Consider the following 10,844-nt stretch of genomic DNA (forward strand, 5'->3'; position numbering starts at 1 on the left):
TTTTGTCAACTTTTGGCCCTTTACACAACTTTGCTTAGTTTCAAACATCCTTAACATGTTTTTATCCTTTCGACTTTATCATAAGTTGCATCAAGTGTTTTATTTTACATATATCATCATGTTTTAGTATATCTTTGGAGTTTATGAAGTTTTCGACACATAATCACAAGAAATATTATGAAAAACACACATAAACATGCATAAACGCATAGATCTATACAATGCAACTTGTATCCACCCCAAAACATAGTAAAAACTGAAAATAGGGGGTCTGGACTCACTTTGGGTTGATGAATTCGATTTTTGGTGAAGGAATGAGAGAGATTTCGGCCCTAGCAAGCTCCCTTGAGTAGATCTCGAACTTAAGGGGTTTCTAAGGAGCATACACGAAGATGGTGAGGTTTTGAGAGAAGATCTTAGCATATAGATGAAGTAAACCAAATCAAGTGTGAAGTAGCTTACCAAAAGATATGACTTGATGAAAACTTTGTTGAAACACACTCTAGCACACACGAATTTTAAAGAGGGAAGGGAAGGATTCTTTTGAAGTTCTTGGAGGAATTTTGTGTTTGAGAAATGAGAGAAGTGTAGGTGGTGTTGGGGTTCTCGGCCGAGACTAAAAGAAGAGGGAAGAGAGAGAGTTAATCTTGGATATTACATGGAGGATTTAGACTCTTAACCTAGATGTATGTGATGTTAATTGTATGGATAACCACCATACAATTATGAAGTGTCAAGGTTTTTAGTTGAAATAAATTTCTTATATATATATATATATATATATATATATATATATATATATATATATGCCGAGAATGAGAAAGAAATAAATAAAAGAAAAGAAGTGTTTGGGCTAGTTTTGATAATACGCGAAATTATAAGGCCCAATATGAAAGTTTTTGGCCCATTGGGCCCTCCTATAGGTCTACGTCCCAAAAGGGTGAGCATAATGGGTTTTCGGCCCATTTAAGTTCAAGAAGCTTGTTCACGGCCCGTTAAGGCCCATGAAAATAAAGTGAGTCATTTTAGGTCCAATAAGGCCCATAACATGTCTTAAGGCCCAAAATGTTATAGTTTAATAAATTTGGGTCCATTTAGGCCCCAAATGAGGATTTTTAGCCCAAAATAATGAAGTTGTGGGTTTATTGGCCCATTAGGTCCAATAAATGATCCCTAGTCCAAAAGGGGTTTTGAACCGGGAAAATTAGGGTTACCACCCAAAGTAGAGTGTGTGAAATGTACTGAATTAGGTTTTTGGGCTTCACGAGTGAGTTTTGATTTGAATAGTTGCTTTTAAATTGAATAACATGAATAACATCAAACTTTGAATTACAAGGTACATTGGGAGTTGATCATACATAGATAGAATTTCTTAGCCAAAATTGCTAGTTGTGACATCATCCCCCCATTAGAGGGAATTTCGTCCCGAAATTCTTTCGAATGATAATACTAAGAACTAGAGAATAGGTGAGGGTATTTGTGCTTCATCTGGCCTTCACGTTCCCATGTGAATTTCGATCCACGCTTAGCATTCCATCGAACCTTCATAATCGGAATGCGGCTTTGTTTTGTACGCTTCACTTCCCTGTCCATTATCTCAACCGGCTCTTCGGAGAACAGGGTATTCTTGTTTACCTCGATCTCATCGAGAGGAATGGAGAGGGTTTCATTTGATAAGAACTTTTTCATATTCAATACGTGGAACACGGGGTGTACATTGTTGAGCTCCGCATGTAGTTGTAGCTTGTAAGCCACTAGACCAATCCGGGCAAGAATCTCGAACGGTCCGATGTATCGCGGGTTTAGTTTTCCTCGCATCCCAAAACAGATCATTCCCTTCCAGGGAGAGACCTTCAATAGTACCCGATCTCTGACTTGAAATTCCAGAGACTTTCATCATTTATCAGCATAACTCTTTTGTCGGTCTCGTGATGCTTGGAGTCGTGCCTTGATTTGAATTATCTTCTTCATCGTTTCCCGTATGATCTCGGGTCCAGTTTGATTGCTATTTGGTGTCCATCCTCTTGTCAAATGAGTGTCACCCACCTCAGCCCAACAAAGAGGTGATCGGCATTTTCTAAAACACAAGGCCTCGAAAGGAGCCACCTTAATGCTCGAGTGATAGCTATTGTTATACGAGAATTTGATTAAGGGCAAGTGGGTATCCCATGCTTTGCCAAAATCGATTACGCAGGCTCGGAGCATGTCTTCTAGCATTTGAATGGTCCGCTCACTTTGGCCGTCTGTTTGGGGGTGGTAGGCAGTGCTCATGTCTAGTTATGTTCCCATAGCTTTCTGGAGCGACCGCCAAAATCTTGAAGTAAATCTACTATCCCGATCCGAGATAATAGATATTGGTACCCCATGCAGTCTCATGATCTCTTTTATATAGATTCGTGTTAATATTTCCATCTTATATGTCTCCTTTATTGGCAGGAAATGGCCGGATTTGGTTAACCTATCGACAATCACCCAGATAGTATCCAATCCATTCATTGTCTTAGGTAACTTGGTTTTGAAATCCATTGTAATCCTTTACCATTTCCACTCGAGAATTTCAGATTGTTTCAGCAATCCCGAGGGCTTATGGTTTTCCACTTTAACCTTGGCACACATGAGGCACTTGCCCACATAAGTGGCGATCTCTGCCTTCATATTTGGTCATCAATAATGTTGTTTGATGTCCATATACATTTTATCAGAACCTAGAGGGACGAAATATCACGTTTTATGAGCTTCGTTGGTGACCATATCTCTGAATCCCCCAAATTTTGGGAACCAGATCCGATTCATGAAATGGTAAACTCCGTCCTCTTTGACTTCAAGGTTCTTATCCATCCCACACAACGTTTCATTCGTGGCATTCTCCGGCTTCAATGCCTCTGATTGAGCTTCCTTGATCTGTGAGGTTAGGTGGGAATGTATGGTTATCGTTAGCGTCTTTACTCAGCGACCCGAGTACTCTTTCCTGCTTAAGGCATCAGCTACCATGTTAGCCTTGCCTGGGTGATACTTGATCTCGCACTCATAGTCATTTAGTAGCTTAACCCATCTTCGTTGCCGCATTTTTAATTCCTTCCGGTTCAAGATATGCTGGAGGCTTTTGTGGTCTGTGAAAATGGTGTACTTAGTACCATAAAGGTAGTGCCTCCATATTTTAAGGGCAAAGACCACTACTCCTAGCTCGAGATCATGCGTAGTATAGTTTACTTCGTGGGTTTTTAGTAGCCTGGATGCATATGCAATCACCTTTCCATTTTGCATCAACATACAACCTAGCCCTTGGTTCGATGCATCACAATACACCATGAAGTCTTCTGTTCCTTCCTGCAAGGACAACACCGGAGCACTGTAGAGAGCTTGTTTTAATGTCTGCAATGCCATTTCTTGCTTGTTACTCCAAGTGAATGGTACATATTTTTGGGTTTGGGTGGTGAGAGGTTTGGCTATCTTGGTAAAGTTCTGTATGAATCTTTTGTAGTAGCCTGCAAGACCCAAAAATTTTCGAATTTCAGTTGGTGGTATTTGCATATTTAGCCTCATAATAAGTATAGATTTTTACCATTTATTAGCTAATTTATTGCATATCATGGACAAAAGATACTTAAAAGTGTTTGAATTGTGTTTTTAGTCCAAAAGTGAAGCTCGGGAGAAGAAGGAAGCAGGAGAAGCGGTTGGGAGCTCAGGAATTGAACAAAGAAGAAAACCACCAAAAACAACACCTACTCGGCGAGTAGGGTCGTCTACTCGGCGAGTCTGATAGAATATTCGAGAAGATAAAGATTCCTTGAGTTATCGTATACGGGGAATAAGGCGTGGACTCGACGAGTCGACAATGGACTCGACGAGTCGGTTCGTATCTATAAAGATAACTCCACAGATCGTTGGGGGAACCTCTGGAACCTTTTTGGGGATAATAGCTGCGATTAAAGAGCCAGAAGAACCCTAGAGAACGAAGATACAACCTAGAATCCAATTCCGAAGGAGATTTGAGGCAAATTTTCATCATTCTACTTAATCTTTTGTTTTCCATTATGGCTAGACAACTAGAATTCGTTTGTTTGCTGTTTATTACCTCAAATATGGGCTAAAGCTCTTAAACTTCTATTTGGGGATACAAAATTGAGACTATGGTTTGATTATTGGTAGGATTAATTTAATGTTGGTGATTTTTGTTAGTTTTAGCTTGCTAAAGAACCTTGTGTGTGAATGATAACTAATTTTCTGTTAATAGGAAGGTAATTAAATAGTATGAACATCTTTTGATTATAAACCTCATATGTTTATGTGACCACTTTGTCACATGTCTAGGATTAATGAACATGAAACTAGAATTAATAAGTGAATTAGGTAAATTTGTGTATGAGCTTGTTTGATGACCATCAACAAGAAGTTAACTAAAGGACCAAATTAGTTAGCTATTGCAAGTCTAAAAATTAACCCGAATAATTAATCTAGTGAATTAAATTAAATTAGACAACTGGCCACTATTTGAGTTAATTTGTTCTCTAAGGATTAGTGCAGCGAATGTGAATCTAATCACTTGAATCGATAGCTAATAGAAGAGTTAATCCATTGCACTATTACCATAATATCAACCATAGGATCAATTGATTTGAACTAAACAGAAGTCCTTCTCGTTATAGAATTTAGTTAAATCCACTACTAGAAAAACAGCCTTTTACGACGCGCAATCAATGACACGCGCTGATAGAGGACACGCATGTGTACGTGCCCTAAAAATTGATGTTAGTTTTCCAAAATATGAAGCATAGAAGACACGCATTTATGTGTGCCCTACAATTAGTGTCCAACAAAAAAGAAATTAAAAACACGGAGGGCACTTACAATAAAAAAGTGCGCCGTGTAGAATTGTCGCTTTATAATTTTTTTCATCAACGCATATTCTTCAATTTTTTAATTGCAAAGGGGGGAATGAAATACCAAAAAATTGAAAACCCCGCCTGATACTCTCCTCCTTCTTCTTGGTATGTTGTGAAATCCTCTTGGATCAAAAGAAACCCTAAAAGCGTTGTGTGGGTTCCTAATATGCGATTTTTAGTTGTGAAGTTCCTGAAATCATATTTTTGACTTCGATATGCGATTTTTCTAAATTGGTATTTGGTGTGTAGAAGATCGATATTCTCATAGTTTTGAAGTTCTTAAAATCCTCTTCCATCAAATGAAACCCTAAAACCCCGCCTGATACCCACCTCCACTACCTCCAACCCACACCGAATCTTCAAACCTCGAATGATGACGATGTACAGGCGGTGGGGATTGTCATTCAATGCGGCGAGTGAATCAGGATCGAGAGGTCCTCGTTCTTAATGGCTGGTTTCCAATTGCAATTGACTTGGCAAACGAGTTTGTTGTTGAAGAAACGAAAGAACAATCCTCTATTATGGTTCAAGAATCTCGGTAATACCTAGTACCTCAATGTCGTTCACCAATGCTTAACCTATACTCCTTAATAGAGGGAAAAAGGAAATCCCCAAAAAAATTAGAAAACCCCACTCGTTTCTCCTCCACCTTTGTTTCCCTCTTTCATCTCACTCACAACACCGCTGATTGAGGATAATGCGACTCCTCAATTTCCTCATTTGCTCCTCGTCGTTTCCATCTGCCGCCATCCCTTGCCGTCTCCTTCCATCTCCAGTCATGTCCTCACCAAATCGACAAAAGAATGAGTGCTTTGAACCGCACCTCAAAAAATTAGGTCATGTCCTCTCGCTCACAAAGCCGACGATTGAGGATTTTTCTACTCCTCAATCGCCTCCTTCTCTCCTCGCCTTTTCCGTGAGTAAGCCTCCTTCAACGTCTCCTTCCATTTCTGACATTCTACTTCTCCCCTGTACATTCTACTTCTCCCCTGTATGTTTCCGTTACTTTGATATTAATTTGATCTCGTCTATCACTCTGTACAAATTCATGGCGAAATACAATTGTAAGAAGGTATGTACCTTGTCTTGTCTTTCACATTGATCTTGGATTCAAGATATATTCACCTAATTTTAAATGTTAGCAGTTGGTATTCTCTTCATCAACAACTGTGTATGGACAGCTGAAGAAAATTCCATGTGTTGAGGACTTTGAACTCAAGGCAATGAACCCATATGGACGCAAAAAGGTAGTAGCCAATGAAGAGTTTATATAATTGATACAAATGTTTGAAATTTTATTGTTTATATGTGTGTTGGTTAGCTGTTCCTTGAAGAGATTGCTCGAGATATTCATAATGCAGATTGGGAGTGGAAAATAATACTGCTGACTTCTCTTGTGGCTTCATTTTTTGATTGATGGAAATCAAAGATTCCATTAAAGAAGAAAGGTTTTCCAGCAGCATATGAATCAAACTTTGAAGCTGAAAAAAACACCAATGTATTTATTTGGAAGGAATGGAATCTGTGATTGGAGTTGAACTCCAGGGCAATTGGAATCTGAAGAAATTGTATTTTGTCATGTCTTTGGTTTGGCAAGAAAAGGAATAGAATTCATAAAAGTCACAATTGACTTTAAATGGAATGGAATTCAATAATTAAAAATGAATAATTTTTAGGAAATGGAATAAAATCCATCAAAGGTACTTAGATACTTAACTCTTTTTTTCTAGGGACAAAGTCGTCTTTTTATACTTTTCCTTTCCATGTAGGCAGCTCCAAGAGTCTGGAGAGATGGGCAGAAGAAGAGAGTATACATCTATAGGTTTTTGAGCACTAGAACTATTGAAGAAAAGCTAACAGAAAAATTACAAATATTTCTACTATTTTTGCTTTTTCTATTATCAATTTAGTTAAGCAAAGGGTAAAATTTATTCAACATACACTAGCTAAGTAACATTCAGGTATTTCAGTATTTGTTACTTCTTTTTGAACATATGCAAATGCTTCTTGATGAATAATAATAAATATCACACCTCATGAATTCAGGAGATAAATCTCTCTACTAAGGATATACGGGATCTATTTACATTTCATGAGAATGCAAGGCAAGTTTACTTTTTATAAACTGTATTCTTCATGCATTGGAGGTGTGTGTGGCATTTGATTCAAGTAAAGATATATAAAAAATATATAGTCAGCTTATATTTTAACAAGACATTAACAATAATGGTAATATTGGTTTTATAATGTCGTTATAGAATGATTTGGTGCACGGATGGGGTTTGGATTTTGCACTTCGACCATGAAAATTAAAAACTAATACTTGCAAAACTAGTAACTAAGTAACAAAAGACCATGAAAATTAAAAACTAATTTACCTCTGAAAACAAAAAGACCACCAATTAACTAACACATTCCAAAGTTTGCAAGAACTTTAGTTGATTTGCAAAACTGTGAAGAAATGGTGGCTCAATTGTTGTTGATGATGATGATGTTTATAGAACAGAAGAAAAAAATAGCTGGTTCTATTTTCTTGGTTTCTTTGATGGAATCTTTGATGCTGATTCAGCTTGCAAAATAGATTTATGTTTGATTCCATTCAAATATTCTCATCAGTGTTAAATACAACAGATAGAACATAATTTTAAAATGAAGGAACATCATAAAGCTTACTGCATTTGAGAGCTACTCACAGATAATTATAAAGATCACTCCAAGTCGATCTTGGAACAATGCTATCACTGTGATCAGCTGGTAGTGAAACAGAATCTAGGGAAGTTACCTTTTTTTATTGGTAAAAATGAGAAACTATGGAGGTGCGTGAACCCTGTAGGTAATAATTATAAAGATCACTCCAAAGCTACGTGGGATGAACTTGAGAAATATTTATCAACCCCTTTCTGGTCGATCTGCAATTGCAGCTTCTCAGTGCAGGTGATGTCTAATTGTCTACTGTTATTATGTTTATTTATTTATTTATTTTTTGTAAATAATAAATAATATGAAGAAATGGAAGTAGAATGCTATAAGAAAGGTATCTGACAAGTTGTTGTTTTGCAAATAAATAGATACGATGATGCAAGTATTATAAAGAATACATGCCGAAAAGATATTGCCTTGGGTGACATAATTCTGATTCTAAACTTGGCTGTCACAGCAAAAAAATATGAAATGAAAATGAAAGTAGAATGTTGTTGCTTCAGGGTAAGTCTGAGAATGGTGAAGCTCCATGGAAGGGGGTAAGAGATAGATGCAGAAGTGAGTGGGCATTGTTCCAAGATCGACTTCCAAATGCAGATAAAGCTTACTTCAAACAGATTGGAAGGGACTAAAATACACACACACACACGTACGTACGTCATTGGTTTGTTTCTTGAAACTCAATGTTGCTATTTTTTTTATTCAATTTAAATTGTTTTAGTTATCACTTTAGCTGTATCTGTACTGTTGTTGTTGGAATTTTGATGCAAAGTGCATTGCCTTTACGTGTTAGCCCGTAAAGTACTGTTGTAGTTATCATTGGTTTGTTTCTTGAAACTCATTGTTGGAATCTCTTGTGATGTGTCGTCTTTATGATGTGAATCTATTGTGTTCTGGTCGACTTCCTTTACTGAATTAAAAAATAAACCATTAAAATTTGCAAACTTTTCTTCTCTTTTTGTGTAAGACATTAAATGCAAAGGAGGCTATGGTGGAAAATCTGTCTATCAAATTTGCCATTGCCCATTTGTGTTGATTTTTTACAACTTCAGTTATTCTCCCTCAATTGCTTTTCTCTATGGTGGAAAATTTGTCCCAAAAAACAAATTTTATTAAAGGTTAAAGAATTTACAAGTATGTATTATTTGTATTTCAATAACTTTGATTAGTAAAATGAAAGTAGAATATGTTGAAATAGAAAGATATGAAAGCAAACAAATAAATGAAAGTACATTGATATTTAAATAATGAGTATTATTCGGTTTACAGGAAGTTGAAGGAATTAAAGTTCTTCAGCTAGAAACAGCAGCTGGTGCTGCAATCACGGTATCATCATCATCTCCATATTCTTCTTTAATTTCCCTTTTTATATACAAATATTAAATGTTTTACTAATTTTAATTTAATTTCAATCAGTTTTTCAATAATGCGATTGGAATCAACGTTCCCCGATCTTGATTCCTTCCAGTGAAAGCAAGTTCAGATCTGCTCCTTGTTCAGGTTTGATTTTATATATATATATATATATATATATATATATATATATATATATGTGAATATTTTTTTAATTAATTAATTAATTATTATAGTCTGATCTTTACACGGAAAAAGATGGGTATGTGGTCCGTAATCCAGCTAGGATAGATCAAGCAAACCCTTCAATTGAACTGGGTCCTGAGTTTAAGAAGGTTTCGTTACTTTACTTTCATTTATTATTATATTAATTAAAAATAAATTCCATAAATGAAATCAAAGTAGGAATATGTTATAACTGAAATAAAAGTAAAAAATGTTTTATCAGGTTGGAGATTTCTTGAAGCGTTTCAAGTCCATCCCTAGTATTATCGAGTTGGATAGCTTGAAGGTTTCTGGTGACATGTGGTTTGGATCTTCAGTTGTTCTCAAGGGTAAACTGGTCACTGCAGCAAAGTCCGAAGACAAGTTGGAAATCCCTGATAAAGTCGTAATTCAAAACAAGGTCGTTTCTAAATTACAACTATTTTGTTTGTTTGTATGATTAAAAAAATATTTACGAATTATGATTTGATTGTGGGATATGGTGGTTGCAGGAAGTCCATGATGCTAGTGATATCTAAAAATGTTAGGTTTTGGTGGGAGAGGTTGGTTTACATTACTTGGGTTTTTGTTTTCCCTTTTGGTAATAATAATATTTTGTGTAATATGTGTTTTTATTCAATACCAAGTGATTATAGTTACACCCCCTCCCCTCCTTGTGTTGATTTATTATCCATCATGCCTGGCTGCCTGCTTGGTAGATCTGATCTTTTTGTGTGTCTGTCTAATTTGATCTTTTTCTACTCTTAATGTTTTTAAATCTTCTTCTCCAACTATGAATTCTTAATGCAGCGACAAAAAACACAAGAGATAGCTCCAAAGAAGGTGATGGACATTGTTAGACGCCTAGAAGAAGGCCTGTTCAAGACTGCAACCAGAAAAGTAAAATCTATTTTTCTTTGCATTGAATTTTGAAAGAATCCATCTAGTTGATAACCGGAAACATATCCGACTAAAATATATAAATTATTATATGTTTTAGGAGGAATACATGAATTTAGATACATTGGAAAACCGTTTACATATTCTAATCAGAAACAGAGTTGTATGATTATTTGTTAGTTTTATAGGAATGTATAACCCATGTTAGCAATGTATTATTTTTGTTTAACATTTGAATGATTCTTTGTATGACATTATAATTTGTGCAATTTATTTTATTTTTTGAGTATGAAATTTTATTTTATATTATGCAATGGATTGTGTTTTTTGTATATGGTATTTTATTTCTATTATGAGAAATTAAATGCAAATTTAATTTAAAAATTAACAAATATATAATTTTTTTTAAAAACTTAAATTTACGATACGCAAAACTGTGTGTCATCTTCATTTATGACATGACCTTTCTTGACAGGGGCTTTCTTGATACGCATTGCGTGTCATTAACACGCGTGTCGTAAGGTTACGACATGCGAATGCGTGTCGTCTTCCTTTATGACAGAGCCTTCCTTGATACGCATTGTGTGTCGTAAATGCGCGTCGTAAATGCGCGTCGTCTATAGACGACGCGCAAAACCACGTCGCCTCTCTTTATGACAGGGCCTTCCTTGACGCGCATTTGCGCGTCGTCTGAGCCTTTTACGACGCGCAATGAGCGTCGTAAAAGGCTGTTTTCTAGTAGTGATCTTTGCTTTCTAGTATTTAGTTCAAGTAATAGTTAGTAAGTTTCTAGTCTTGTAAAAC

At 36.0% G+C, this 10,844-nt stretch overlaps 1 pseudogene; it reads left to right on the top strand.

Moving 5' to 3' along the window:
- The first annotated feature begins 7,752 nt into the window (after window positions 1–7,752).
- LOC145099411 (UTP--glucose-1-phosphate uridylyltransferase 2-like) lies at window positions 7,753–10,209 on the top strand (annotated as a pseudogene).
- The last annotated feature ends 635 nt before the right edge of the window (window positions 10,210–10,844 follow it).

Source organism: Lactuca serriola, chromosome 4 (genome assembly GCF_051521515.1).
Source record: "Lactuca serriola cultivar US96UC23 chromosome 4, Lser_US96UC23_V15, whole genome shotgun sequence".
In the NCBI taxonomy this organism is placed as follows: Eukaryota; Viridiplantae; Streptophyta; class Magnoliopsida; order Asterales; family Asteraceae; genus Lactuca; species Lactuca serriola.